The sequence below is a fragment of the Fukomys damarensis genome, unplaced genomic scaffold (genome assembly GCF_012274545.1).
Source record: "Fukomys damarensis isolate Sample0158 unplaced genomic scaffold, DMR_v1.0_HiC HiC_scaffold_19, whole genome shotgun sequence".
Classification (NCBI taxonomy): Eukaryota; Metazoa; Chordata; class Mammalia; order Rodentia; family Bathyergidae; genus Fukomys; species Fukomys damarensis.
In genome coordinates this window covers 44,458,485-44,484,530 of record NW_022900931.1, presented here as the reverse complement: position 1 = coordinate 44,484,530, position 26,046 = coordinate 44,458,485, and the positions used below count along the sequence as shown (strand labels likewise).

The window sequence follows — 26,046 nt, the reverse complement described above, 5'->3', positions numbered from 1 at the left end:
CAAGAAAGCAAAATGCAGAACAATTAAAAGATGAATGGAGGAAGAGACCACAAAGATGGAATTTACAAGTGGTTGAAAAGAATCAATCTCGAATAGGGTTCCAAAGAGGAAATAAATTTTAAAAGGGAGCAGTTGCTAAGCCTCAATTTGGCATAGAATCTTAGTACAAAAGAAATTAATGAGAACCAAGATCTGCCATGTAAAGGTACAAGATCCCAGTGATGAATGTAACTGTAATGTGTACTTAAAAAGTACCAGTAAACTCAGTAAGATTAAAAAAAAAAAGACATTAAAATATACTTATTGCATTTGGAACCTCAGGCTCCTCCCTTATCCAGAGATTAATTGAAAATTTTAGAAGAAACTCAAATCCAGAAATTCTATGAATAAGTCTAACCTGGAAATATCCCTTTATTAAGAGAAGAAACAATGTTCTAAACATACTTCCAAATTCTGTATTTGAAGAAAATTTCCCCAACCTGAGTTGATACACTACGGAATTTGAAGATGGAGTAGTAAAATGGCTGCATATATAAACGCTTATTTTTTAAAAATTGGTTTAAAAAGCCAGTTTTACCAGTTAAATGAGTAAGAGTGGCCATCTGAAGTTATTTGACCTTCCCAGCCTCAGTTTCCTTGCCCATAAATGAGGAAAAACGTTTCCAATTTACTAGGGTAGTAGGTGAGGATGTAACAAAGTAACTGGATTTAAAGCTTTTAATCTGGTGAGTAGTGAAGGCTCAATAAATAATAGTTGTTATTATTATGCTGGGATGCTATGAGATGAGATCCTGCCATTGCCTGACTTTTCATTAACCATGCAACACTAGGGAGTTTTTGGCAGCAACCACAAAACTGTTTGTTGGCACACAACCTTTCAATTATCTGCACTACTGATCCCCTCCATTAGCATGGATAAGAGAAAGTGTACAGCACAGATAAGACAGGGGAGGGAAAAAACCAGTCTAGCCATATATCTATATAAATACCCATTAGGATTTAGGAGCAGTTCCTCCTGGCTACAGATGTATATCTTCAGAAAGAAGAGCCCACATTCTTTACATGAATTCTTTAATTTGACCATAATGGATGCGAACTCTTCTTTGTCGCTGCTTTATTTTTACAAAACAGATCTCTATTTAAGACAATATACCAAGAGGCTTTTTTATTCTCTGTCTGTTGTAAGGTTCAGCTGATTTTATTTCCGATATTGTGACTCTGTGGCTATGGTTAAAAAGTACTCGACATATGTGTAAATCAATCAAATGAAAATAAAAATCTACCTTATTTGACACTGAATTCTCATTCTTTGGAATACGGAGATAACTTTTCTCTCTCTCTTTTTTTAGGCTTTTTTATTCTCTGTCTGTTGTAAGGTTCAGCTGATTTTATTTCCGATATTGTGACTCTGTGGCTATGGTTAAAAAGTACTCGACATATGTGTAAATCAATCAAATGAAAATAAAAATCTACCTTATTTGACACTGAATTCTCATTCTTTGGAATACGGAGATAACTTTTCTCTCCCTCTCTTTTTTTTTTTCTTTTTCTTTTTTAACAAGGCTAAGGAGGCTTTCTTTCAAAGTGCTATGAATTTATAGGTTTTATTTTTGGCCACTGGAGGGCTCTCATATTTTTTTACTAATGAAACAGAAACCTTGAACACGACTAAAAATTGAAAATCAAAGATGAAAGCTTAAAGTTATTAATCTTGCAGTTTGTGTCCAAAACTGGATGAGACAAACTCAGGGAGCAGGTGGAGGTAGTGTTTTAGAGCAGCCATTTGGCATCAGGAACAGAAGCTGAGTCACTGGAGGTGACTCAGGTCTCCATCTTCGCGAAAGGTGGACTGTTCTCTTCCGGTTTTTTGCCTTATTGATCATCGCTCATCTCTGTTCCCTTCTGCGGTGCATCTGTCACTTTGCAGTGGCTGGGACAAAATATGAGACATCTTCAACTTAAAGGAGGAGAGGTTTATTTTGGCTCACAGCTTTATTCTATGGTCGGCTGACTCCAAGGCAGAAATAGGACGGCAGAGGGGCCTGGTGCTCAGCACAGGGACCCAGGAATCAGAGAGAGAACCAAGGAGCCAGAGATAAGAATGCACCCTTCCAGGTCATGCTCCAGTGACCTCCTCCAGCCAGGCCTCACCTCTTAACCTCTTAGCACCCTCGTGACTCAGACTCAATTACCTTCCAAACACAGGAGATTTCTAGGGAATCATTTTAGATCCAGACCATGACAGCACGATCATTCCCCAGCATCCTTTTAGTTTCAAAGGAGGTCCTATAAGATAATGTGGACCCCAGATCTTTTGGGGATGCCTTTTTTTTCTCTGTCTCTTAACTTCAAACACTGTCTGCTCCCCAGGTTTCGAAGTATTAATGATCTGCTGTAAACATGCTTGTGTCCCACGGATCCTTGCCCCTACCACCAACTCATACACATAGATATTTGTTCTGACCTTAGTGTTCCTAGAGAATCCTGGATGGGTTGCTGGTATTTAGTGCTCATACCCTGATATTAGACAATGGTCAACTTTGTATACAAAAGAAAGGAGTTAACAGTTTGGATTACAGGGACCATTAGATAAAGTAACCCTAAGTTCTGATTTTTGTCTTGCAGATATTCAAGAAATAGGTAAGAAATGGCAGCAGCTATGTCTGAAAGTATTACTCAAGAAATGGAGAGGAGTGTCTGATTCCCACGAAATAGGAGCTCTGACTAGCTTTGAAATAGTACCCTTAAGCAGCATCTATAGGCAGGGACGAAGTCTGCCTCTTTGATGAGACATTTAAAGGCCCATTACCTCATTCATCAAGCAGACTGAAGAATCAGGGAAAAGTTGCAGAAGTAAATCAGGAGATCATGAATTAAGCTTTGCAGGTACCTTGGCTGTCTGTGGAGAGAGCTTCAGTTTAGAAGATGCACCCAGGTACACAGAGATAGCCCTGAAACCACCTAACACCTGTCTTGAGCACCATGAGTAATTGAGGCCCCACCTGTACGATAGACCTACTGAATGTCCACTGTTAACTCATTTGACAGAGACCCAGGGAATGTAGGTTAAAAGTCTCCAGAGTTAACAGGTAGATGTGTTGAGAGGTACAGTCTTACACAACACTTCCAGGAGTCTAGGAGTCCAGATGTTTTCCTGTTTTTTATTTTTAAGTGTCTTGGACTCGACCTTTGGATAGTCCTGATAGCTTTTATTCTGCCTCATTGAGTTTGAACTTCAGTGCACAAGGTGAAATTTGTATTTTGGCCCCAGTGGCCCTTTTCATATATGATTTTATTGTTATTGTTTATCTACTAAAGATAAGGTTGCTGAAAGGCTTTTTAGTTTTTATTGTTTGTTTGTTTGTTTGGTGGTAGTGGTATTGGGGATTGAAACCAGGGCCTTTGTTCTGAGCTATAAACCCAGGTCTTTTTTATTCTGAGACAGAGTATTGCCAATCACCAAGTTGCTCTAGCTTTGTTTACAATTTGTAATCCTCCTGCCTCAGCCTCCCAGAGCATTGGGATTACAACTGTGTGCTACCATACCTGGCGGTTCTGTCTTTCTACTGTAGCACTTCGCTGTTCATAGTCCTTTCTGTTTCACTACTAAATGCACACTGTGGTCATTACTAATCTCTAGACCATGCACAAAGTTTTTATCTTAATTTCCATACATTAGTTAATAATAATGATAATGCAACAAGATTTGTATTGGCTTATTGTGACAAGCATATCATTATATTATAATATGATATATGAGGTTTATTATACTTTGAAATGATGGAAATAATAAGGGGAACCTGGGATGGGATATATGATGATTGTAATATTCCCTTGATTGTTACTGTAAATTTAAAATTTTTACAAAATAAAAAGTTAAGATAAAGGAGTAGGTGGCTCTTCATTGAGTACAACCACACCGTCTGTTAGGGATGAAGGACGGGAGATAGAAGGAGCTGTGCCAGGCTGGCAGAGACATCTAGACCTGGCCACGAGAGCAGAGATTGACGCCGCAGTCTCGGAGGACAGAGACAAGCATCCTCTAACTTGGGCAACATTCTATTACAGGCCTGGCAGGGTGTTACAGCCCATTAGGGTCACTAGGCTCCTGCTTATTGCCACCCTTCCTGGAGATATCTTTCCTCTTGAGAAGCATCAGCCTGCTCTCCTTAACCACAGAACCCTGAAATGAAACCAGCAGTGCAGAGCTTTTCTAGACATCCTTGTCTTCATGACTTCTCAAAGTGCTATCTTCCCATACCCCACACATAACTTTCTGTTTCTTTTGTTTTGTTTTTTTAGTACCAGGGATCGAACTCTGGCCCTTGTGCTTGTGAGGCAGGTGCCAGAACCACTGAGCTAAATCCCCAGCCCATAAGTTTCTGTTTTACTGTCCTGTTTCTTTGCTTGAATTTTCAGCTCTGGCCCAGTTTCTCCCTCTTCATTTCAGCCCAACTCTTTTTCTGGCATGTATAAAAATATCTACTCCAGCACCGTTTCTGCTTGTTAACTCATGGTTAACAAATTATCAATGTTAGAATGCTGGTTTTCTGATGATGGTAACAACCCATCATACTATCAAAAATTGCAGCCTAATTTCTTTTGTCCCTGAGTTTCTTCATTAGCCAATGCACTGGGCACCTTATGCCCAATGAATATCCAGTTCTTCTTCTGAGCATACCAGGGGCATATTGTTTCCTGCCTTCCTTAAAGCTATTTGGACCAGGTGACTTGCTTTGTCCAATAAAACGTGATGGTAGTGGTTCATGCCACTTCCTTGTAGGACACTTACTTGCCAGTGTATGACTCTTCGGGCTGCTCTACCCCTGCTGTGCTGATCATGGGAACAAGTGTTGAAAGGAGGTGCCTCAGGATCAAAGCAGCCTGAAGTACTGAGCCCGCGCATGGAGGACAGCTGCCCTGGAGAAGTGCCCAGACAAGCAGGGGATTTGGGGTATGAGTGAGCAAATTGTGTTGTGTTAAAAAGAAACTATTTGTGGGAATGCTTTCACCACTGCATAACCTGGAATATCTTGACTATGACTGTTGAAGAGTAATCCCAAGAGTATAATACATTGTTAGTAATTGATGATATCTTAATGTATTACCTCTTCCAGAGTATTTCCATTGTGATAGGTGATCCCAGGAGACAAGATATCTTAACAGAGAGGAATAAACTACTAATGATGGAGTAGAAGACCCTTGGGCATATTACAGAAGATGACATTTTGGGATAAGGCAGTCTTTCTTTGCCTTCTAATCATACCATGATTGTATCTGGACAGATAATTATTCACATGTGTGTGTGTGCACACACACACACACATACATACACGTTTTAGGAGCACAATTTGTGACAAATGCAGAATTGTGGTGTTCAGACTTTAAGTTCCCCTTTCCCATCCATTCTGAATATGGCTAGCTAATGTTGCAGGTTTCTCATCATAGCCTCAGGATGCTTTGTGCCCTTCACTTTTACAACTTGACTGTCTTCCTTTGTAATATTCCATAAGTCACTGTAATAATAGCGTTTTTTAAAAATAATTGCGTTTTTTTAAACGCAATTAGATTTGGAGAAGTTTAGTTTACTTCAAAAGATGCTTGGAGTTGGATGTAGGGGTGCACACTTGAAATTCCATCACTCTGGAAGGCTGATAAAGGAAGATCATACCTGGTCTGGGTAACTTGGCAATTTAGTGAGATCCTGTCTCAGAACTAAATGTGCAAAATGAAAAGGGTTGGATTGTTGCTTAGTGCAAGGGCCCTGGGTTCAATCACCCGTACAACCAGCACCCCAAAAGGGTGAAACCTTCCATCACTTTCTCTCTCTCTCACTCTCTCTCTCTCTCTCTCTCTCTCTCTGTCAGCTGCTTCTATTCATTTCAGTTTTTGTAAGTTAACAAATTTCATAATTGAACCATTGACATCATCTCAATTCAAGTCTTGTGAGGGATTCTCCCACTCAATATGAATCACCTTGCTTTCTACCTCCACTCCTGGGACAGAGCAGTACATTAACAAATGTTTACTGATTGATTGCGAAGCTCCTTGAAGTCATTCACCCATATTTGTATATTTCCTTCAGTATTTCACAGAGAGCTTTACCATAGACCTGCCAGGATATTTGCTGGTAAGACACACGCTGATCAGCATGCACCAACATTCACCAAGGAGTATCTTGACTGTGACGGTTGAAGAGTAATCCCAAGAGTATAATCCACTGTGACTCCTTTTGCCATCTGTTTTCCACAACTTCCCTCCTTTCTCTCTGCAAGGAACCATGCACCTCAATCTCTGTTTAGAACGTCTTCCCCGTCCCTCACCTCACCTATTCTCCCTTGAGCAAAGCTATTCATCCCATAACGTCCCGCTAAGAAATTATCTTCTCTTGAAGCCTTCACTGCCTTCTTAACACACAGAAATAACTCCCTTCCTTGAGCTCCTGTTACCGGTTCAGGGCTTACCCCATGCTATTCCACTTACTGCTTGACATGGTTTCGCTTAGCCTTGAAGTTTCCAGGGTTGGAACTTATTTGACTTTGATTCAGCAGCACAGTAAAAAATCACAAAGCAGGTGGTCAATAAATGACTGCTGGATGAACGAATGAATTTTACAAGGAGAGAACAATCATGTGAGAGACAAGAAATAAGTGCAGCCGTTGAGTGCTTTGTCACCACAAAGTGCTATTAACATACAATTGGCACCAAGCTCCTTGGCTGCCCCTGCCTATCTCTCACCCTTTATCCTTTACCACAAAGCCAACAACCATTCTTCAATCAATGCCCTTCCCTTTCTCTGAACCCTGTCTAGTTTGTACATTTTTTTTGTCCTTAGATGCCTGAAGCCTCTTCATATTCAGCCCAAAATAGCACTGACCTTTCAGCTGCTGTATCACCTGGCAGCTCATATCTAATTTCCTTTTGCAAGAGCCTCACTCACTTGCTTTTAACATTTCTGCTTTCCAGGTTTCTCCCGCTGCTGCATGCTGTGTTGTTGATTGTGTTTTTCCCTCAGAGAATCTGGTTTCCATTTTTTTTTCTTGTTTGGACTCTCTCTGGCTATTTATCCCCCCACCCTAGGACTCCAGGGTACACAATGGGGTAGAGGTTAGGAAATGGGAAAGGTAGTTCTTTGGGATTTCTCTTCTCTGGGAAACACACCTCGGCCCTAGAAAACAGTCTTGCCCCACTCATTCCGTCCCTGCCCCCAAGAACCTGTCTTTATCGGATGCTGGCCCATCTTTCACACAGGGTCAGGTGATTTTACTGCATTGGTATTTTTTGTTTATTTCTACTATCTTTTTGTTTTGCTGTGCTTTAATTGCATTTTCTTTCTTGATGTTTTTCTTTATTTTTAAATTGAGTGATACCATCATGGTTTGCATGCAGAAGAACCGGGGTGATATCCTAAGAAAATTCTTTCTCAGCAATTCTTTGGAGCCACCTTCCTTAGGGGCCAACTTCTGAGTCTCGCTCACAAGGGTCCTCCACAAGATGGCTGAGAAAAACTTTTATACCATGGGTTTGTCTATGTGTCTCAGGAGCTGAAACAGTTACTCAGAGTCAAAAAAGAATCCATAAAAGTCATAATATACACACTTATGAAAACCACTGATTAAAAATTACAAATGTAATTTCTAGAGTATTCCTGTAGCCTTATGCTTTCTATGCTTATTATACAAGTCATATTACTTCAGGTCAGAATAGCCTTTATTATCTGATTGCTTTATAAGGACCCTAGGTATCTTCCCATGAATCATTCTGATGGCACTTCCCCCTTCAGAGGTTACTACTCACCCAGATGTGAGCTCTTCCTCTCTCCTCTGAGATCGTCCTGCTTCGCATTGTCTCCGAGCTTTGCAGCTTTCGGCACAGCCAGCCTTAGAGTCAAGTTCCATAGAATGGAGGTGTGATCACTCCTTCTGCATCTCAGACACCTTGGGAAGCAGGAAAGCCATCTTATTTAGTCTCGTGGTTTCTACCAAGAAAAGCATTAATGGTGCATTGTAATTTTTCTTTCATAGTGAAGAAGTGTACACAATGCTGCTGAGATTCTCAGAGAGCTGGGCTCTCCCTGACTTTTACAGCTTGGAAATTACGAAAAGCCCTTCTAAATGTAAGTGTTCTTGAGGTGACCTCAGTGTGACCAGTATTTGGCCTGTGTGTGTGTGTGTGTGTGTGTGTGTGTGTGTGTGTTGAGGAAGGGGTAAGGAAAAGCAGGAGCAATGGGGGAACAATGAGGGATTGCTTTTAAAGCTGGTAGTAGACTATTTTTCCTCAAAGGAACTTAGTTGTGACCTCTGCTACTAACAATATTGTAAATAAGTACTTTAACATTTAACATCGAGAATATTTAAGTGCCAGGTTCTGTGCTAAGTGCTTTCTGTGTAATTCTCGTGACAACCCTGAGATAGGTGTTATCCTTATCATAATCATGTAATGGGTAAGGACTGAGAATCTAGCCAGAAAGGTTAAGCAATTCATCCGAGGTCACACAGCTAGTAAAACGGCCGCGGTTGAACTCAAGTCCACCTACGGGATCCGTTTTCTTAAGCTGCAGTCTACTTTGTCTGTCTCAGCAGGTAGAAACCCCTTCATTCTCCTCATGTTACAGCTTCTTTCCTATGATCATTAGTGCATATTGAAGGTTTTTGAGCATGGCTGTCATATGATAAAAGGATTACAATTTACACTGCCAAAGAGAATAGTAACTGTAATTACAACTATTTATAAATGACACTTAGACTATTTATAAATGACTCCCACATGTCAGGGACCTCTGCACTTTCCAAACAATCATGCCTACATTTCACAACAACCCTATAAGGAAGGTATCATTATCTTCATTAAACAGACAAGGAAACTAAAGGTCACGGGGTGAAGGAGCTTTCATGGAGCCCAGCAGTCAGTAAGTAATAAAGTTAGCATTTACCTGCTGTAATGCCGCTGATGAAATCCTGTGCTACCTGCAGAGCTCTGGAAAAATAGAAGGAGATTACATTAGCACTTACTTTCCTCTTCCCGTTTAGGAAGGTGTTTATTATTATTGCTATGCCTAAGGGCCTTTTTGGACTTAATGGTACACATGCTAAGTTTAGATTATTGCATTAGTGGGCTCTGATCCTAAGCCTGTATTTCCAGAATTTTCTAGGCAGTGTTGGGTGTAAGTATGTTGAACATTACATTGAAATTTGTTTTCCCTATAAAGCTGTGAATCACTGAAAGGCAGGATGAGTTCTTTTTTACCAACTAACACCCAGTCCCTGGTAAATAGTTAGTAAATAAAAATTCAACTGAATAGCTCTTTCTTGTCATTTTACCTGTTTTCATTCATCATTTTCCTTTATTTGCTTCCTGTCCTTTCTTTTACTGCCTGCCTTGTTTTAGTTTTAATTGTTAGATTAATATTTATTTGTAATATACAATGATTGTATTCACCTTGGGAAATTAGTGTGTAGGTACACTTTTTATTCATTAAGCTTATTAATTTTTTAGGAATACAATATGATATTCATCATTGGAAATTTGTAGCTTTACATGATATTTTTTGTCCTTATTTTCCTCCATTCCCCTGTCCTCCCTTCAACCCCCCCACCTCTCCCTGTTTACAAAGACTTTGTTTCCATTTTCTCATATTTTTTCCTTTCCCTTCTTTCTTTTCCACGATGCCTCCCACTTCCCCTTTCTCTTTGGACCTTTTCTTCCTATTGCAAATTATCTATTATACATTTAGATCCTTATTTACACTTTCAGCTCCTTACATCAGAGAAACTATCTGGTATTAACTTGTGTGTTCTATTTATTTCGCTTACGAGTATGGCCTTAATGTGCATCCATTTAGCTATAAATGTCTCTAGTTTCTCATTTTTTATTGTTGTGTAGTACTCCAATTTATGGAAAAAAAAACCCACCATATCTGTATCCAGTCTCCAGTTGATGGGCAAATGAGATGTTTCCAAGGTTTAACTATTATAAACTGTGCCACTGTAAACATGGGTGTATGTGTATGTATGTATGTATGTATATATATATATATAGCTGTGATACATTTCTGTTAATTGTTTTGGGAAGATACCCATCAGGGGAATAGTTGGGTCAAATGGAACCTCTAATCCTAGTTTTTTGTGGTGTTTCCCTTCTGATTTCCACAGTGGTCGCATCAGTTTATACTTCCACCAGAAGTGCAGAAGGGTTCCTTTCTCTCACAGCCCCACCAACTTGCTACTGGTTGAATTCTTGATACCAGCCATCCTTTCTGGGGTGAGGTGAAATCTCAGCATTGTTTTCATTTGCATCTCTCCAATGACCAGTGAGGATGAACCTTTTTTTGGATGTTTATTTGCTGTTTCGAAGTCTCTGTCTGAGAACTGTCCATTCATTTCAGATTTTTGCATTGGGTCTTTACATTTGGGAGGTCTGGTTTTTCTTTTAAGTTCTTTATATATAATAAATATTAGAGCTTTATCTGAGAACAGCTGGTAAAATTTTTTCCCCAGATTGTGGGTTGTCTTTTCACTCTGTGGTTGTTTCTCGTTGCACAGAAACTTTTTAGTAAAATGAGATCCCCGTGGTTTACCCTTTGAGTTAGTTGACCTCTGACTAGGATTTTGTTCATAAAAATCTTTTCCTAATGCAGTGTCTTCAAGAGTTCTACCTACCCTGTCTTCCAGCAAGTTTAGTGTTTCTATTTCAATGTTTATCTTTTTATCCATTTAAATTTAATTTAGCTCATGGTGAGAGATATAGGTCTAGTTTTAAGGTTTGGCAAATTGAAACCTGACTTTCCCAGCACCACCATTTATTAAAGAGGCTATCTTTTCTCCAGTAAGGGTGCTTGGCTCCTTCATGAAAGATGAGGTGGATGAGTATATATCTGGAGTTGTTTGTGCATCTTCTAACCTGTTTCATTGATCTTTGGGTGTGTTTCTTTGTAGTACCAAGCTGTTTGTATTATCGTAGCTTTGTAGTATGGTTTCAAGTTTATGATTGTGGTACCCCCTAACTTGTTTTTGTTGCCTAGAATTGCTTTTCTATTGTAGGTCTTTTCTGGTTCCAAGTGAATTTTTGGATTGTTTTCTCAAGTTCTGTGAAGTATGCTATTGGAATTCCAATTGCAATGGCATTGAATCCATATAGCTGTTTGGGAAACATGGCTATTTTCACTATATTGGTTCTTCCTACCGAGGAGCAAGGGATGTCTTTCCATTTTCCGATGTCCTCTTCAATCTCTTTTTCCAGAATGCTATAGTTTTCAGAGTAGAGGTATTTGATTTCTTTTGTTAGATTGGTCCTTAGGCATTTCATTTTTGGATGATTTTGTGAGAGAAGTCATGTCTCCAGCTTGTCTCTCGTGTGTCTGTTCATCACATATGTACATATTTTCATTTTCCCTGCCCTTCTCTACCCTTCTCCCTTCTTCCTTAGATTCCCTTCCCATCTCAACAGCATCTGTCTCCCTGTTTCCTATCATACGTCTTTTATTTTGCTTTTTAAATGTTTATTTTTGGGGTTTCTTGTGAAAGAAAGCATTGTTGCCTGCCTTATTTTATAACCAGTGATGGAGCTGCTGTAACATCCACAAGTACTCTGTCACCAGTGGGACAAAAGAGTGGCTAGTTTGTCCTGGGGAAATGGCCCATTCCTGGAGCAGTCTTTCATGCCTTGGGAGCACAGCAGTGGCTCCCTTCCCTAGTCTCATGGAACACTGGCTTTTCATACTCCTATTTAGCAGTGCTCCTGTTCAAATTCATTAATTAATGAAGATTAATCAATAATTAAGCCTTCTATAGCCACCCAGAGGCCATTTCATGGTGCAGCGATGTATTTATTGCCTCATTCAGCAAAAGGACTCAGGCGCTCTCTGGTACAGCTCACACTCTGTGGTTTCCTAGAGGATGCCTGATTGGCAACCTTGGATGCAAAGCACTTCCCTTGTGGCCCGTCTCCCATGGAGGGGCTTCAGCACAGCTCCCCCAGGCACAGATGCTGCCTGCACCAGCCTAGACCTCTCAATCTTTTCCTCACAGACAGTGATCTTGGGGTCCTCAAGCTGATCTGTGCTAGGGCTGGGTAGAAGCCAGATGGCTTGGGAACAGTGCCTTCAGTTGATACAATGAATCCCCCAGAGTTGCCCTGGCAGCAGCTGGTACTTGTTGCTCACTGGAGGCACTGCCATGAAGTTCAAAACTCTATCCTAGCGTTACTGAAGTTACCCCTGTAGACCATAAAAGATATAAGTGGAAAGTCAGTGAGAAAGTTTCCAGCCACTGATAACCTAAGACCTTCTTCCCAGGAGTTGCATTCTAAGTTACTAGGAAAGTGAATGCTCCTTTTTAACTAGGTGTGAAGTGCAAGAAAGGACACACATCACAGACTGAGTAGTTATCTGCTCATTGATTGGCAGTTGAGCCCCTGAGTCTGGCACTAACTGCTGTGTGACCAAGCTAATGGATACTTATAATGATGACATAAAAATTTCCACTGCTGATCAAGTACCTATTAAATTCTGGTTTCTGTGGTACGTATTTCTCACATAACAACAAGAGGAGTTGCAGTATAAGATAAGGAATTCAAAGCAGAAGGAATAAGGAATTATAAATGGAGCTAAGCTGGTAAAAATACTTTCTATTGATTTCTCCCTTTCTTTTCTCTTTGTTCTAGTATAACTGATTAGGTGAGTATGGCAAAGCCGCCTAACTGGAAATTCCTTTACTCCTGAAAGGCTCTGCAGACCAGGATGGAACACAAAGAAAAAAGGTTTGAAGCAAATTTGTTAGGCCTACCTCCACATCAGCCATTAAGGGAGCAGGGGGAAAGAATTCTAACCTATTGATACATGGACTTGTGGTAATATAGGGATTAACTCCCTAAAAAGTGCTATTAGATTGGAATAAATTCTATTCCGCTGATGTAACAAAATTTAAGAGTTCAAGATCTTAATCATAACTGATTTAAAATAGAGGTGACAAATATAATCATTCCTATTCTATGACTGTAGAAACTGAGGCTCAGGGAGATCGAATATCTTATCTGTGGCCACTGAACTTATGAGTGGCTGTGTTGGAGGTCAGTTCAGTATGACTCCAAATTTCCATCTATGTAATGCCTGTGTAAATATGTTTTTTTTCTCATTAATGAAAAGAACACTCTATTAATGTATCCTATTTTAATGAAAGGTCATAACCTTTCATAAAGGTTTCTAGGTTTCAACTGATGTTCCTTGGTGTTACATAAACAAATGAAGCAACTACTTAGTTTTCAATTTTCATTGCTAAAACCTGAATTGTTCAGGTGAGAAAACTGTGACCTCATATAGTCACCTTATTCATTTATACACACCCAACAAATTTCCTATGAAACTCTCATAATTAAGCTATAATATAGTCAAGCTGCTTCTTACCATGAAATAAGCATTGCTAACATCCACAGTCACAGTCTTAGTAAAGGAGAGGGTATCCTTCAGCCACCAGTTTGGATGACTTGTCAAGCCAATGGTATCCTCAACTTTCTGGAAAAATATGAGGTCATTGCCAGTATCTCCTCAGTTCCAGGGAAGAAAATAGTGTTAGATATTCACTCTCAGATTTTTTACATTTTCTAAATGCACACAAAACCATGCTCAATGAGGCGTCAAGATGGCTAGCAGTTAGCATTAGGAACACTCATTATGTTAAAAATTTAGGAAGATAATGAAGAAGGTATATATGTGTTTTTTTAGATTAGCAACAAAAGATTTTTCTCATCCCTCAACCTCTCTCACATAAGTGGAGTGACCTGGTGAATGGGCTAGCAAGGTAGGAAACACGGGGCAATACAACTTTCCACTAGTTTTATTGTGAACTTAGTGGAATAATGTTGGAGGCTATAGCAGGAAGTTGTCTACTTAGAAGCAAGGTGGCAATTAATCTGAAGATTCCAGGAACAGTAGGGAAGACCATGGGATGGTCCAGGTGATGATGGCAGAGAAGAACTGATAAAAGAGGGGAGGTTAAAACAAAAGGTAAGAGGCCAATGAGAGAGAATTCGGTAACTTTTGTAAAATGTTGCTATGGTTTATGGAGGGGACTGAAATACTGATTGTGCTCAAAGCAGGCTATAAGCAGTAAAGAGTTAACAACACAATTGGCTTGTTTTGTGAAACGAGTCCAGCCAAAGAGTGCAGACCAAGGTCAGAGTAAATTCCACTCAAATTCCGCTCCCAAAACTAAAATCTTCTTAACTATAAGGACAATGTTCTATTTACAATCATAAATTTTGTCTATTCTGTTCCTAATTCCAGAAGGATTTGTTTTGTCTTTTATGAGCCTTGCTTTCATTAATTTCTTTTTTCCCCCATTAAGTTTATTGGTGCATTTAAAGCAAACAATACAGTTACATTTATCATTGGGATCTTGTACCTTTATATGTTTTTGTTCTTATTTTCCCAATATCTCTGCCCTCCATTCAGTCCCTTCACCCTTCCTATTTATAAAGACTTTGTTTCCATTTTTTCCTTTTTTCACATTTTTTTCTTTTCCCTTACTTCCTTTCCTCTCCCTTTCCTGCTTCCCCTTTAGCCATTTTCTTCCTATTTCACACAACCAATTATGCCATTTGAACCTTATTTACACTTTTAGCTTTTCACACCAGAGAAACTATTTGGTATTTACTCAAGCATGTTCTATTTATTTCACTTAAGAGTACAGCCTCAATGTGCATCCATTTAGCTATAAATGTCTCTAGTTTCTCATTCTCTATGGCTAAGTAGTACTCCATTTTATAGAAAAACCATATCTTCTTTATACAGTCTCCAGTTGATGGGCATTTGGGTTGTCTCCAAGTTTTAGCTATTACATTATGTGCCACTATAAACGTGGGTGTGCATATATCACTGTGTCCTGAGTCTTTTAATTCTTTTGGAAAGATACCCAGCAGAGGGATAGCTGGATCAAATGGAACCTCTAATCCTAGTTCTCCATAGAGAAATCAGTATGATGTATTTCCATAATGATTTCCACAGTGGTTGCACCAGTCTGCACTCCCACCAATAATTAAGAAGTGTTCCTTTCTCCCCACATCCCCACCAGGATTTGTTGTTGGTTGATTTCTTGATAGCAGCCATTCTTTCTGGGGTGAGGTGGAATCTCAGTGTTGTTTTCATCTGCATCTCTCCAATGACCAGTGATGTTGAACATTTTTTCATATATTCATTTGCTGCTTTTACTTCTTTGAGAAATTTCTGTTCATTTCAGATGTCCATTTTTGAATTCACTCTTTATATTTCAGTGGTCTGATTTTTTTGAGTTTGTTTTATATATTCTAGATAGTAGTCCTTTGTCTGAGTAGTAGCTGGTAATTATTTTTCCCCACATTATGAGTTGTCTCAGCTCTGTTGGTGGTTTCTCTCAAACTGCAAAATCTTTTTAATATAATGAGGTCCCAGTTGTTGGTTCTTTGTGCAAGTTCTCGTGCTGCTGAGGATTTATTCATAAAGTCTTTTCCTATGCCAATGTCATTGAGAGTTCTACCTAATTTATTTTCCAGTAAGTTTAGTGTTTCTGTTTTGATAGTTAGATCTTTAATCCACTTGGATTTTAGTTTAATGCATGGTGAAAGACAGGGGTCTAGTTTTAATCTTTGGCAGGTTGAAATCTAGTTTTTCCAACACCATTTATTAAAGAGGCTACCTTTCCTTACGTGAGGATAGTTGGCTCCTTTTTCAAAGATGAGGTAGCTGAGTATTTCTGGTGTTGTTTCTGCATCTTCTAATCTATTGCATTGATCCTTGTGTCTGTTTCTTTGCCAGTACCATGCTGTTTTTCATCATAGTGACTTTGTAGTATAGTTTCAAGTTGGGGATTGTGATACCCCCATTATGTCTCTCTTGCCTAGAATGGCTTTTGCTATTCTAGATCTCTTCTGGTTTCAAATGAATTTTGGGGGGTTTTCTTAATTCTTTGAAATATGCTGTTGGGATTTCAATTGGGATTGAATTGAATCTGTATAGCAATTTTGGAAGTATGGCCATTTTCACTATGTTTGTTCTTCCTACCCAAGAACAGGGCATGTCTTTCAATTTTCTTATATCCTCTTTGATCTTTTTTCAGAGTGTTATACTTCTCAATGTAGAGGACTTTTGCTTCATTTGTTAGATTGATTCTTAGATATTTCATTTTTTAATGCTACTGTGAAAGGGATTGTTTCCCTAATTTCTCTCTCAATGAGTCTGTTATTTATGTACAAGAAAGCTATTGATTTTTTAGTTGATTTTTTATCCAGCTACTCTATGGAATCTGTCAATTAAATCTAGAAGTCTAGAGTTTTTGGGTGCTCTATGTAGAGTACCATATCATCAGCAAATAGTGACAGTTTAACTTCTTCCTTTCCTATCTTTATTACTTTTATTTCTTTCTCTTTTCTAATTGCTGTGGCTAATGTTTCTGGAACTATATTGAACAGGAGTGGTCTGGACATCCTTGTCTTATTCCTGATTTTATCTGAAGGTTTTCAGTTTTTGACCATTTAGTATGATATTGGCTGTTGGTTTTTCATGGATAGCCTTTATCAGGTTGTGATAAAGACCATCTATTCCAATTTTCTGTAGGATTTTTATCATTAATGGATGTAGAAATTTGTTGAATGCTTTTTCTGCATCTATTGAGATGATCACATGGTTTTGTCCTTGACTATTAAGGTAGTGTATTGCCTTTATTGATTTACATATGTTGAACCACCCTTGCATCCCTGGGATAAATCTTACTTAGTTAGGGTGTATGATCTTCTTGATGATCTTCTGTATTCTGCTTGCCAGTATCTTATTGATGATTTTTGCATCTGTGTTCATTAGGGAGATTGGCATGTTGCTCACATTAATTTCCATAGTAACCACACAATTCCACATCCTTGCATGTAATACCACCCTGGCACATATTTACCATTTACCACAATTTATTACCAATAAAACTCAGTGGCTTGAACTGGTCAGCTCCTTTGCCAGTAGTCGTACCAGCATTGGTCATCCTGGTGCCCCACTGTCTCTCTTAGTTCTGTCCCTTAGTTTTTTTCTCAGGCCTGCATTTACATTTGGCAGGAGACTGGAGCCTACTGCAGAGGTTTCTGGAAAGTTTTTAGGGTTCCTCGGTAGTTTAGATCTAGAATGTTTTTCAAAAGGCCCATGTGTTCAGAAGCTGAGCTTTTAGAAAGTGAATGGATCATGTGGTTGCTCTATTTGTCTGGGGACTAATCCACTGAGGAATTCAGAGCTGAATATGTTGTTGGGAGGTGGGTTCCTTTTAGAAGAGGTGAGCCACTGGCATGGTGAACCGGAAGGGTGTATCTTCCTCCCGGACTCCTCCCTTTACTCTCTGCTTTCTGGTAATTTTTCTAAGCCAGATCCTTCAGACATCCCCTTCTTGCCTTGGAGCCACTCAACTGTAGACTGAGTCCTCTAAAAACTGTGAGCCAAAATAATCCTCTAGTCCTTTAAATAGTAGGTACCTGGTATTTTGTCCAATGAACGCAAAGTGACTAAGACAGATGCTATGATTTAGATGTTAGAAGGACCAGAGCAGCTAAAAGTATTCACCAAAAGGTGAGTCCACCATGCTGTAATGTCTAGTGGAGATGTGGGTTTTCATGCTGAAAATGTGAGTACCTATTATCTCCTTCACTGATCTCATTCCCTTTTATATAAAGTACAGTAGAACTATTCTTATCAACTTCTTTCTTGTATAAGATAAATTAGATTAATTTCTATTTAACATCACCAAATCTTCCTATCCACTTTCAATTTCCTCATTTTTCCCAGGGTATCTTCTATATTTCCTGTGGCTTCTTTCACTCCTTTTTTTACTTTATGTTTAATCTTTAGGAATTGAGTTTTGGTCTATGGTGCTGCTATAATAAAATATTTAGGCTGAATATAAAGAGCAGAAATGTGTTTTCTCACGGTTCTCTCAGTAAGTTCATGGGGAAGGCGCTGGCCAGTTGCTTGCCAGGTGAGGGCTGATCCCTGCTTCCAAGATGGAGTCTCACTTCTGTTCCATGAAAGGGAAGAATGAAGTATCACCAAGTGACAGAACACAGGGGGCAAGCTAGCCAGACACAGAATGAAAATTTTGTTTTGTTTTATTTTTTAATTATAAGGACCTTGGGCCCTACACATTCTTACCACCACACCCATCACTTGGTCCCAACTCCTGTTACATCGATTCTCCAATCTCATTTTTTTTGTTGTCACAACCCTGCTTTTAAGTAAACGACAAACACTGTCTCTAAGCTCTAATCTCTATTTACTCCCCAACCTGCCCTCTGTTCCCACCTGTGAAAATCTCTCAATAAAGTCTTAAGAAGCCATTCTTTTTTATGAGGATCTTTTGCAATCTGTACCTTGCTGGAGTATTTTTATCCCTTTCCCATTGTTACTCCTTCTCAACAAGTATAGGAGCTCTTCTACATGTAAGAATTGGACATGTGGAAACACATTTTTCTGCTCATATTAGAAAACTACAATTTTTCAATTAATGTAAATGATCTTTTCAAGTTCAAAACTCTGAACTATGGTTAAGTAGCTTCTTGTGCTCTCCTCTTCTTCCTTTTATTATCCTTCCAGTCAAATAATCAAGGCATCAGTGGACAACTAGCTGGAAGAGTCTTGGGGTGTCAGCCCTTATCTTATTAAAACATTTGATGGAATGCCTCCACCTCATAACCAAGGTCCATGTTCCCTGGATCTCTGTGTCCAAACTTGAAGGCTTTTTATAAAACCATAAAACTGTTCTTAGCCAACTTTCTCCTGCTTTTGACATTTTTCCAGTTCTGCCAAACCCATGCTAGAGTCCAAAGTACTCTGTGAGATTTAACATTCACCCAAACCACTTTCCCGAGATACCAAAATCAACCCATTCATACCAGTATTACAACCAGAGTTATTTGTGAGGCTTTCAACCTGCATGACTGTAGTATTTTTACTTATTCCATAGTTGCTGTCTTAAAAAGTTGAAGTTACATGTGACCTCGCAAAAACCCACACCAAAGCTTGCCTATTCCTATTTGTCATGTCCTGCATTGTTGCTTTATTTTTCAAGTGCTTGACTATTGCTGGATTTGTCCTCTTTCACAGTGATACTAAAAACTAAGCAGAGTAATGCATAACTCCCCAATTTTACACCCTTTGTTAGATCCCTACATTGTACTCCATCTCTCTTGGGATAAGTGTCAAACTAAAGGTTGTTTTCAACACTTTGATTAGATTTATTACTAAAAATAACTCAGACCATTTAGTGCCAGTTACATAAAAAAGAAAAAGTTTAATTATTGGTTGAAACAAGAAAATTAACATTTAGACCAAAAAGCTGCGTCATGTAGACTTGAGCCATGGAGTGGTCTGAGACAGAGGATGCAAAACCTTTGCAACCTCTTCCTAATTCAAGCTCATACTTTGGCCTGAAGAACAACTTTGCTTTTGCAGGAAGAATTCATGGCAATACCACCTAAGAGAAGTTGAGGAAAGGACCGGGATTCTGTTCTCTTCTTTGGATATAAACATTGCTACCCTGTCTCAGGGGAAAATGAAGAGAGAATAAACTGATAGACTTTACAGATATTTACACAAGCTGAAAAAGACAATTGATTTCTCCCTTTTATCAAATGTGCCACTATATGCATGTACCTGGCAGTGCCCAAAATTCTGCACTCTTAGAAATAAAATTAGGTTTTTGTCTAGTAAACTCAGATGCTCCTGAAGAAAAGCATAATGCCACTTCCTATCTTGTCGTGTCACAGTTTGGAGAATGGTGTATTTCACACGTGCTAATTCTGGGCTTGAAAGATCCCAGTGCCTACTTCAGGGAGATGTTCTGAGAGATACGTGAAGTTAATGAGGTGTACTTTTCATAACTTTAGCTGAATATGCTGGGTCACCTGATCTCTGCCCGTAAAAATTATGCAGATCTTAGCACCTCAGCCTCTGTATATATGAGTTAGAAATTTAAATTATGGAGGAAAAAAGGAGACTGGATCAGATTGTTTCATCAACACAATCATGGCCACACCACCAATGTGACCATGCTGACTGTTGAAAACAGTAGTCCATTACATAACTACTTCAGCATATAACATTTTTAAACAGTGGTCCATGCAGGTCACATCCTAAGGCACCAGATCAAGAGTACTGTGGCCAACATTTCAGACAAAAAATCTAATGTCTAGCTCCCTGGTGATGCAAAAATTCACTATAGTAGACTAAGGGCTTTACCATTTCTGGTAGATTTCATCAATATTGAACCATGACCAAAGTACTCAGAAGAATAGACTATGACCTCAGGAATTCCCAGATCAAGGCGCAGTCTTGCCTCAGTTGTGCAAGGAATACAGTTTATCCCTGATTATGTGCATAGATGCCAGTTTTCCAATTCCAAACTAAACTTTTTTCCCATGAAGCAGCAGATTGCTCTTGGCTTAAGAAACAAGTTGTTTGGTTTGGAGGAAGTATAACTCATATTTGAGTTTTTCATGACTACAACAAAAATCTCATGTGAAGGTTTTTCAAAAAATCCCTTTCCCTTCACTGAAATAAAATATTCCATTCTCAGAACTTAAGTGAGAAGAGATTTAATTTGGCTCACATTTGTGTAGATTCTGTCCATTTTCAGCTTGCTCCAGGGTAGAAACACATATGGGAAGGGCATTTTGGAAGAAAGCTGTCCACTTCATGGCAGCCAGGAAACAGAGAGAAAAAGAAGGACCCATGAACAGACATATGTCCTTCAAAAGCATCTCTCCAAAGGATTCACCCCTTTCAACTCATCCCCACCTCCTAGCAGCACATTTAGCAATGGATCCACTGATGAATACTCTACCTCTGTGATCCAATCACATTCCAAAAGCCTTACCTTTGAACACATGTGACTTTTAGGGCACATTCTAGATCTAGTCTATGAGAGTTTCAATATAATTTTTAAAAGAAAATGAAAGTTACTTTTCATGAATGTGAGTTAATTTCCTTAAAATCATTTCACCAAAGCAAACATCATCAGACACAATGGCATTGAAATCTTTCCATAATCCATAATCCAGTTACTGTGAAATGTTCTTTATTTTAAGTAAACTTGTCGGGGCAAGCTTGTGGCATAAAACAGAGATACAGTATACATTATTATTAATAGTCTGGAGACAACATGAGAGGGCAACACAGCAGAGGATGTCAAAAAGAGGCCCCTGACTTAATGTAGTGCTAAATATCCATCATTAGAAACAGAGGACTATGGGAGAAAGAGTTCAAGAGTTCCTAGTATAACACTAGGGGCTTATTAGGTAGTATTTCACTTTCTTAGCTTGGTAGATGGTGCAAGATTGAGAATATAGAAAATAACAGAAAGAGATGCATAGCAGGAAGGAGAAGGCAAAGTTGAAAAAGTGCTGCCAAAGTTGAAAGTAGGAATATATATTAATGAAAGCAACCACATCAATGAATGAGTCCACATTGAATCTTGATTTAAATTGACTGTAGTATTTTATCAGCATTATCTACAATTTCACAGTAAAACATATAGAAAGAATAGCAACAGTGTCACGAGTTAATTTGCTTAAAGCATTTTATTATAGCAGAGATTATAAGATAGTAGCATTAGAACCTCTCCAGAATTCAGGAGCATAAACTTTTGAGAAAATAGCTTTGTGTTGCAAAACATTAAAAGCTCTACTCCATTTTTCATTTACCAGTAGAAAATAAAACAGTAGATTATCTGTGGATCTTAATTTCATGCACATGGGAAGCTGGGCCTCTGGTTAATTCTGTGTATTTGCTTAGAACGGCTTGCAGGGGTCCTCAGTTCTACTTCAAGATGGAAGGTCAAGTTCACACTGCACCTTGCCACTTCCAAGCCTGGAGTTTGTATGAAACAATGAGGCCTATAAGCTGGGACTTGGTAATGCTTTTATAATGTAAAGGAGGAGAGCCAAGTAAAGTGGATTTGTGCGTCCCTCTAATGAAAAGGTGGCCTGTCTGTTGTTATCAGACTAATGAAGCCCCCACCCTATTCTCTTTTGCAGTGTAAGGCTCACAGTGGAGACAGTGAGCTTTCTCCAGCCCAGTTCGCCCACAGATGCTATCTGCCAGCTCTCTTTGCAGAAGAGTTCATTTTAAAGGGATCCTGGCTTGATTAAGGCTTTGTGAGCCTCCCAGCCTCATTACAAATCAATAGAGATGAACTGAGTGCTTAATACTCAAAAGCCAACCTAACAAAAGCTGACTTATTACAAGCTAAGGGGTTGGGACTCTCCTGGGTGTTTCAGCTTTGTATTGTTTGTTTCAGCCCCCTTTCTTTTCCCCTCCTCTTCCTGGACACTCTCAGCCCAGTCCATTTTCCCTGGCCACATTAAAGACCCTAGGATGATCCTTTCTTCTCCTTATTTGCCTCAATATAAAACTGGAGCTCCTGGGAAAACAATGTTTCTTCCTAGTATTATGTCCCTCTGTGAACAGGTGAATTTTGTGAATGATAGGGAAAGGTGAACTTCCTCTGTGCCATTTACCTTTACTTTTTCAACAGAAATAGATTTAGTGTCTTTTAGGAAGCTTCTTGTTTCCTCATTGGCCTTTGCTGACACCTTCCATCCATACTCTCAAACACATCAGTGCAGAATGGAGGAAAGCCTCTGAAACATTTGACTACCCTTAAAGAAGAGGCACAAATGGACATAAGCTTGCTTCTGGATCCTGCAGCCCTTTCAGACACTCCTTTTCTTCCTGTCTCTGTCTCTCTTCTCTGAGAAAATTGCAGTAAAGAGTGTTTTTCCGCTTCATATTCAGAGTGAAGAAGGTGCCAGAACTGTAATGAGTTGATGAGAAGCCCCATATGGGAAGGGAAAAATCACACATACACACACACACACACACACACACACACACACACACGTTTAAAATATCACTGTGAGAATAAGCTTCATGGCTTTAAAATCAAGAATCGATGGTGTTTCCTTCCTGAGAAAGCTTTGTCCATACTAGTCCCTTGTCTGTCTCTATAAAAATGACTGCAAACACTAATGGTGCATTTATTCTGTCTCAATCTCAATGTTAAGCACTTTATATTCAGTATTTCATTTGGTCATCACAATAATTCTATAAAGAAGGCTCAATTAATGCTCTTACTTTGGCCATGTGGGAACAAGAGGGGAAAGAGAGAGACAGAGAGAGAGAGAGAGAGAGAGAGAGAGAGATAGAGAGAGAGAGAAAATGTTTTCAAAGTCACACACTTATTAAGCAAGATGTGTGTCCAAATCCAGATCTTGCTCTGAATCCAGATCCCTGGAGCTAAGCCACTATACTAATCTACTTCTTTATTGGGTTGAAAAAAATAATCCTCAACAATATAAAAGATTTTGTTGGACTAAACTCATAAGCACTCTGGAAGCCAGCCACCACAGTTACAAATGGCCACTGTTTCTTCTGCTGTGCCCTGTGGCACTGTACTTCCAGTAGCCCCTGCACTTCCTGGCTCGGAGTTTTGTGCTTTCAGCTTGCACTGCTGGAAACAGAGCACACTTGGGAGCCAGATGTGTGGCAGATTTAGACACCAAGTCCTTCAGTTACCAGTCAAGTTTTCTTGAGGAATTTGTTGAATGCTTGTGAGTTTTTACTTCCACATTGGAAAAATGAAGGTGGGATCATGGAAAGATTAAATAAGAAGATGAGTAAAATGCATTGCAGAAAGTTTTCTTAGCAGGGTGGGGTGGTACATGCCTTATAATTCCAGCACCTTGGGTGGTTGAAGCAGTAGGATAACAGGTTAAAGTCTGGGAAATTCAGTGGCTTGGAGTTACCCTGTCTCAAAATAAAAAAGGCTGGGGATATAGTTCAGTGGTGAGGCCCTAGGTTCAATCCCCAATGAGAGAAGGGGGGAGGGGATTTCTTCTTTGCCTCTTCTTTTCCAGCTCATTTTCTCCTTTTCTCATATCTTCCAAGAAAAGTTTGTTAAACTGATTCACATAGTGACTTCCAAACTTAATATGCCACTTCTTTCAAGGCCAATTGGAATTTGAAAGGACTAGAATGATTTAGGGCAAAAAGGATGAATTTGTAGTTATGGAATTAGATTTTTGGAAGCAGGTTTTATACCTTTAAAATCTTTCCAAGCCATATATGTCCTTCTTCATTTGTGGTAGATCACAGAGTTGTGATGAATCAGAAAACCATCCAACTTTGTTGATGTTGTTGTTGAACATAATATAACAACAACTATGGCCTACAAAGTAATAGCTATGGTCAGCAATGTGGGAAATCATATCAATATTTAGTAAATTCCCAACTGCAATTCCTTCAGCTGAATATGGTCTCCATTCTTTACTCTCTGTTGCTCACTTGTTTTTTGTTTCTTAGCTTGCATTTCATGGAGTTAGAAATGCCTGCTGTTGGTCATACAGAAGATCTTCAAAGTGAGCTCTTTAGAGAGAAATGTCAGAAGCAAAAATAAATTGTTGCAGGATCATTTTCTCCAGTAGCTTTTTTAACTGCAAAGATACTTGGAAGTAAGCCCATACAGCTTTTGGATGTCGTGAGTTCCAGAATGTCCTCCTCCATTCCTGTGCCTTGTCACTGCCCTGCATTGATGTGTATAGCCATCAAGTCTGCGGCTCGCACTAAATCAAACTTTCAGCTGTCAGTTGACATTCTCCAATTCAAGATGAGAACCAAGCTCAGTGGAAATTCACCATTCTGATGCCAGAATATGATTATCCTCCTCTGGAAGTTTTGCTTCTTGGGAATTTCATGGCCAAAGCAAATCCAGATCCCAGGTAAGGACCTGGAAGGGTGACTTGCAGTAGTAATTAGACACTGGTCAGGGGTTCAGCCTGATCAGGATGGAGTGTCCGGAAGATCAGGCTGCAGATCAACTTGGTCTCAACTTCCATGCTCAGCTCACTGCTCAAGCTAATTTATTCATTCATTACTGTTTTTTCGAGAACCTCCATTTGCCAGGGTAGGGTCACATCAGAATTCCACAGAGGCTTGTTCTTTCCAAGTGGCCTGCAGAGGGTAGCAGAATCAGAAGTGAAAGCCAACGTCTGGAAAGCATTTGCAGCTGCTACAAGGACAAAATGTGTCAGGGACGCTGGGTCAGGTATCCGAGGATTCTGATGAGCGCTTTTTATGAATGCTTATCCCACTCAAGAACCAAGATGTTTTCAGAGAACTTGTTTTAGATGAAAAGAAGGAAAGAAAGCTAAACTTTAGTTTTCTGGTTTGTTGTCACTTTTGTTTCTTTGCCTAATTTTGTTTGAAAATTTAAAATATAAATATTTTCTATATATAAACTATTGATAGCTATAAAACTGATTAGCTAATTTTTTTGATCATTAATTTCTACCTGTGAAAAAAGAGAGAAACAAATTAAATTGTTTAAAGAAAGGGTATTCACACTGCTAGGAGAAATGACAAGGCCACAGTTGTAAGGATGTCCTATTGCCCACCTTTGCACAACTACCTGATATTTTTAAGAGCAATATTTTTATTTTTGCATAATTTTAGATTGGCAAAGAAGCTCCAAAAATTGTATAAAGTGTTTTCATATAACCTTTACCCAATTCCACCTAATGTTAATATCTTATATAATCCAGGTCCATTTTGCAAAACTCAACCATGGACATGAGCAAATTTAGTGAACCATTTGCTTTCAAATTACTATTAATACTATGGAATATTAAATTCAGATATCTGACATCCCCCTGGGCACCAAAACAAAAACAAAAGTCAATAATCAACTCACTGTTAACTTCAATTTTCATTCTTTCTAACTTTGGCAGAATCAACAAGATATTACTTTAATTAAATTTTGTATGTTAACAATAGACAGACTTACTGGCTGAAGGCCAGTTTAATGACACTAGGATCTGTTGATGGGAGAGAGTGGGAGGGTGGACAATGACAGAGAGAGACAGAGGCAGAGAGAGAGAGAACAAATTAAAAAGAACACTGAGTTATTTAAGAACTATAAGCAATGAAGACCACTGTTCTAAGGCACAAATGGGCAAGAACTCTTGCATATGGTTTTAGGCACCTTGCAAAGGCAA

The 26,046-nt window shown here is 39.1% G+C and overlaps 1 long non-coding RNA gene across 2 annotated transcripts in view; it reads left to right on the top strand.

Annotated features, from left to right (window-relative positions):
* Positions 1-7,806: 7,806 nt before the first annotated feature.
* The window catches only part of LOC104853552, a 37,073-nt gene continuing 18,833 nt past the window's right edge, over positions 7,807-26,046 (top strand). Inside the window, exons 1-3 of one of the 2 annotated variants that reach the window (XR_777818.1) lie at positions 7,807-7,907; positions 8,025-8,116; positions 24,356-24,771. This is a non-coding gene — a long non-coding RNA (uncharacterized LOC104853552). Of the gene's footprint in view, positions 7,908-8,024; positions 8,117-10,151; positions 10,255-24,355; positions 24,772-26,046 lie in introns of those variants that run through there. The other variant, XR_777819.2, reaches the window with a different exon arrangement.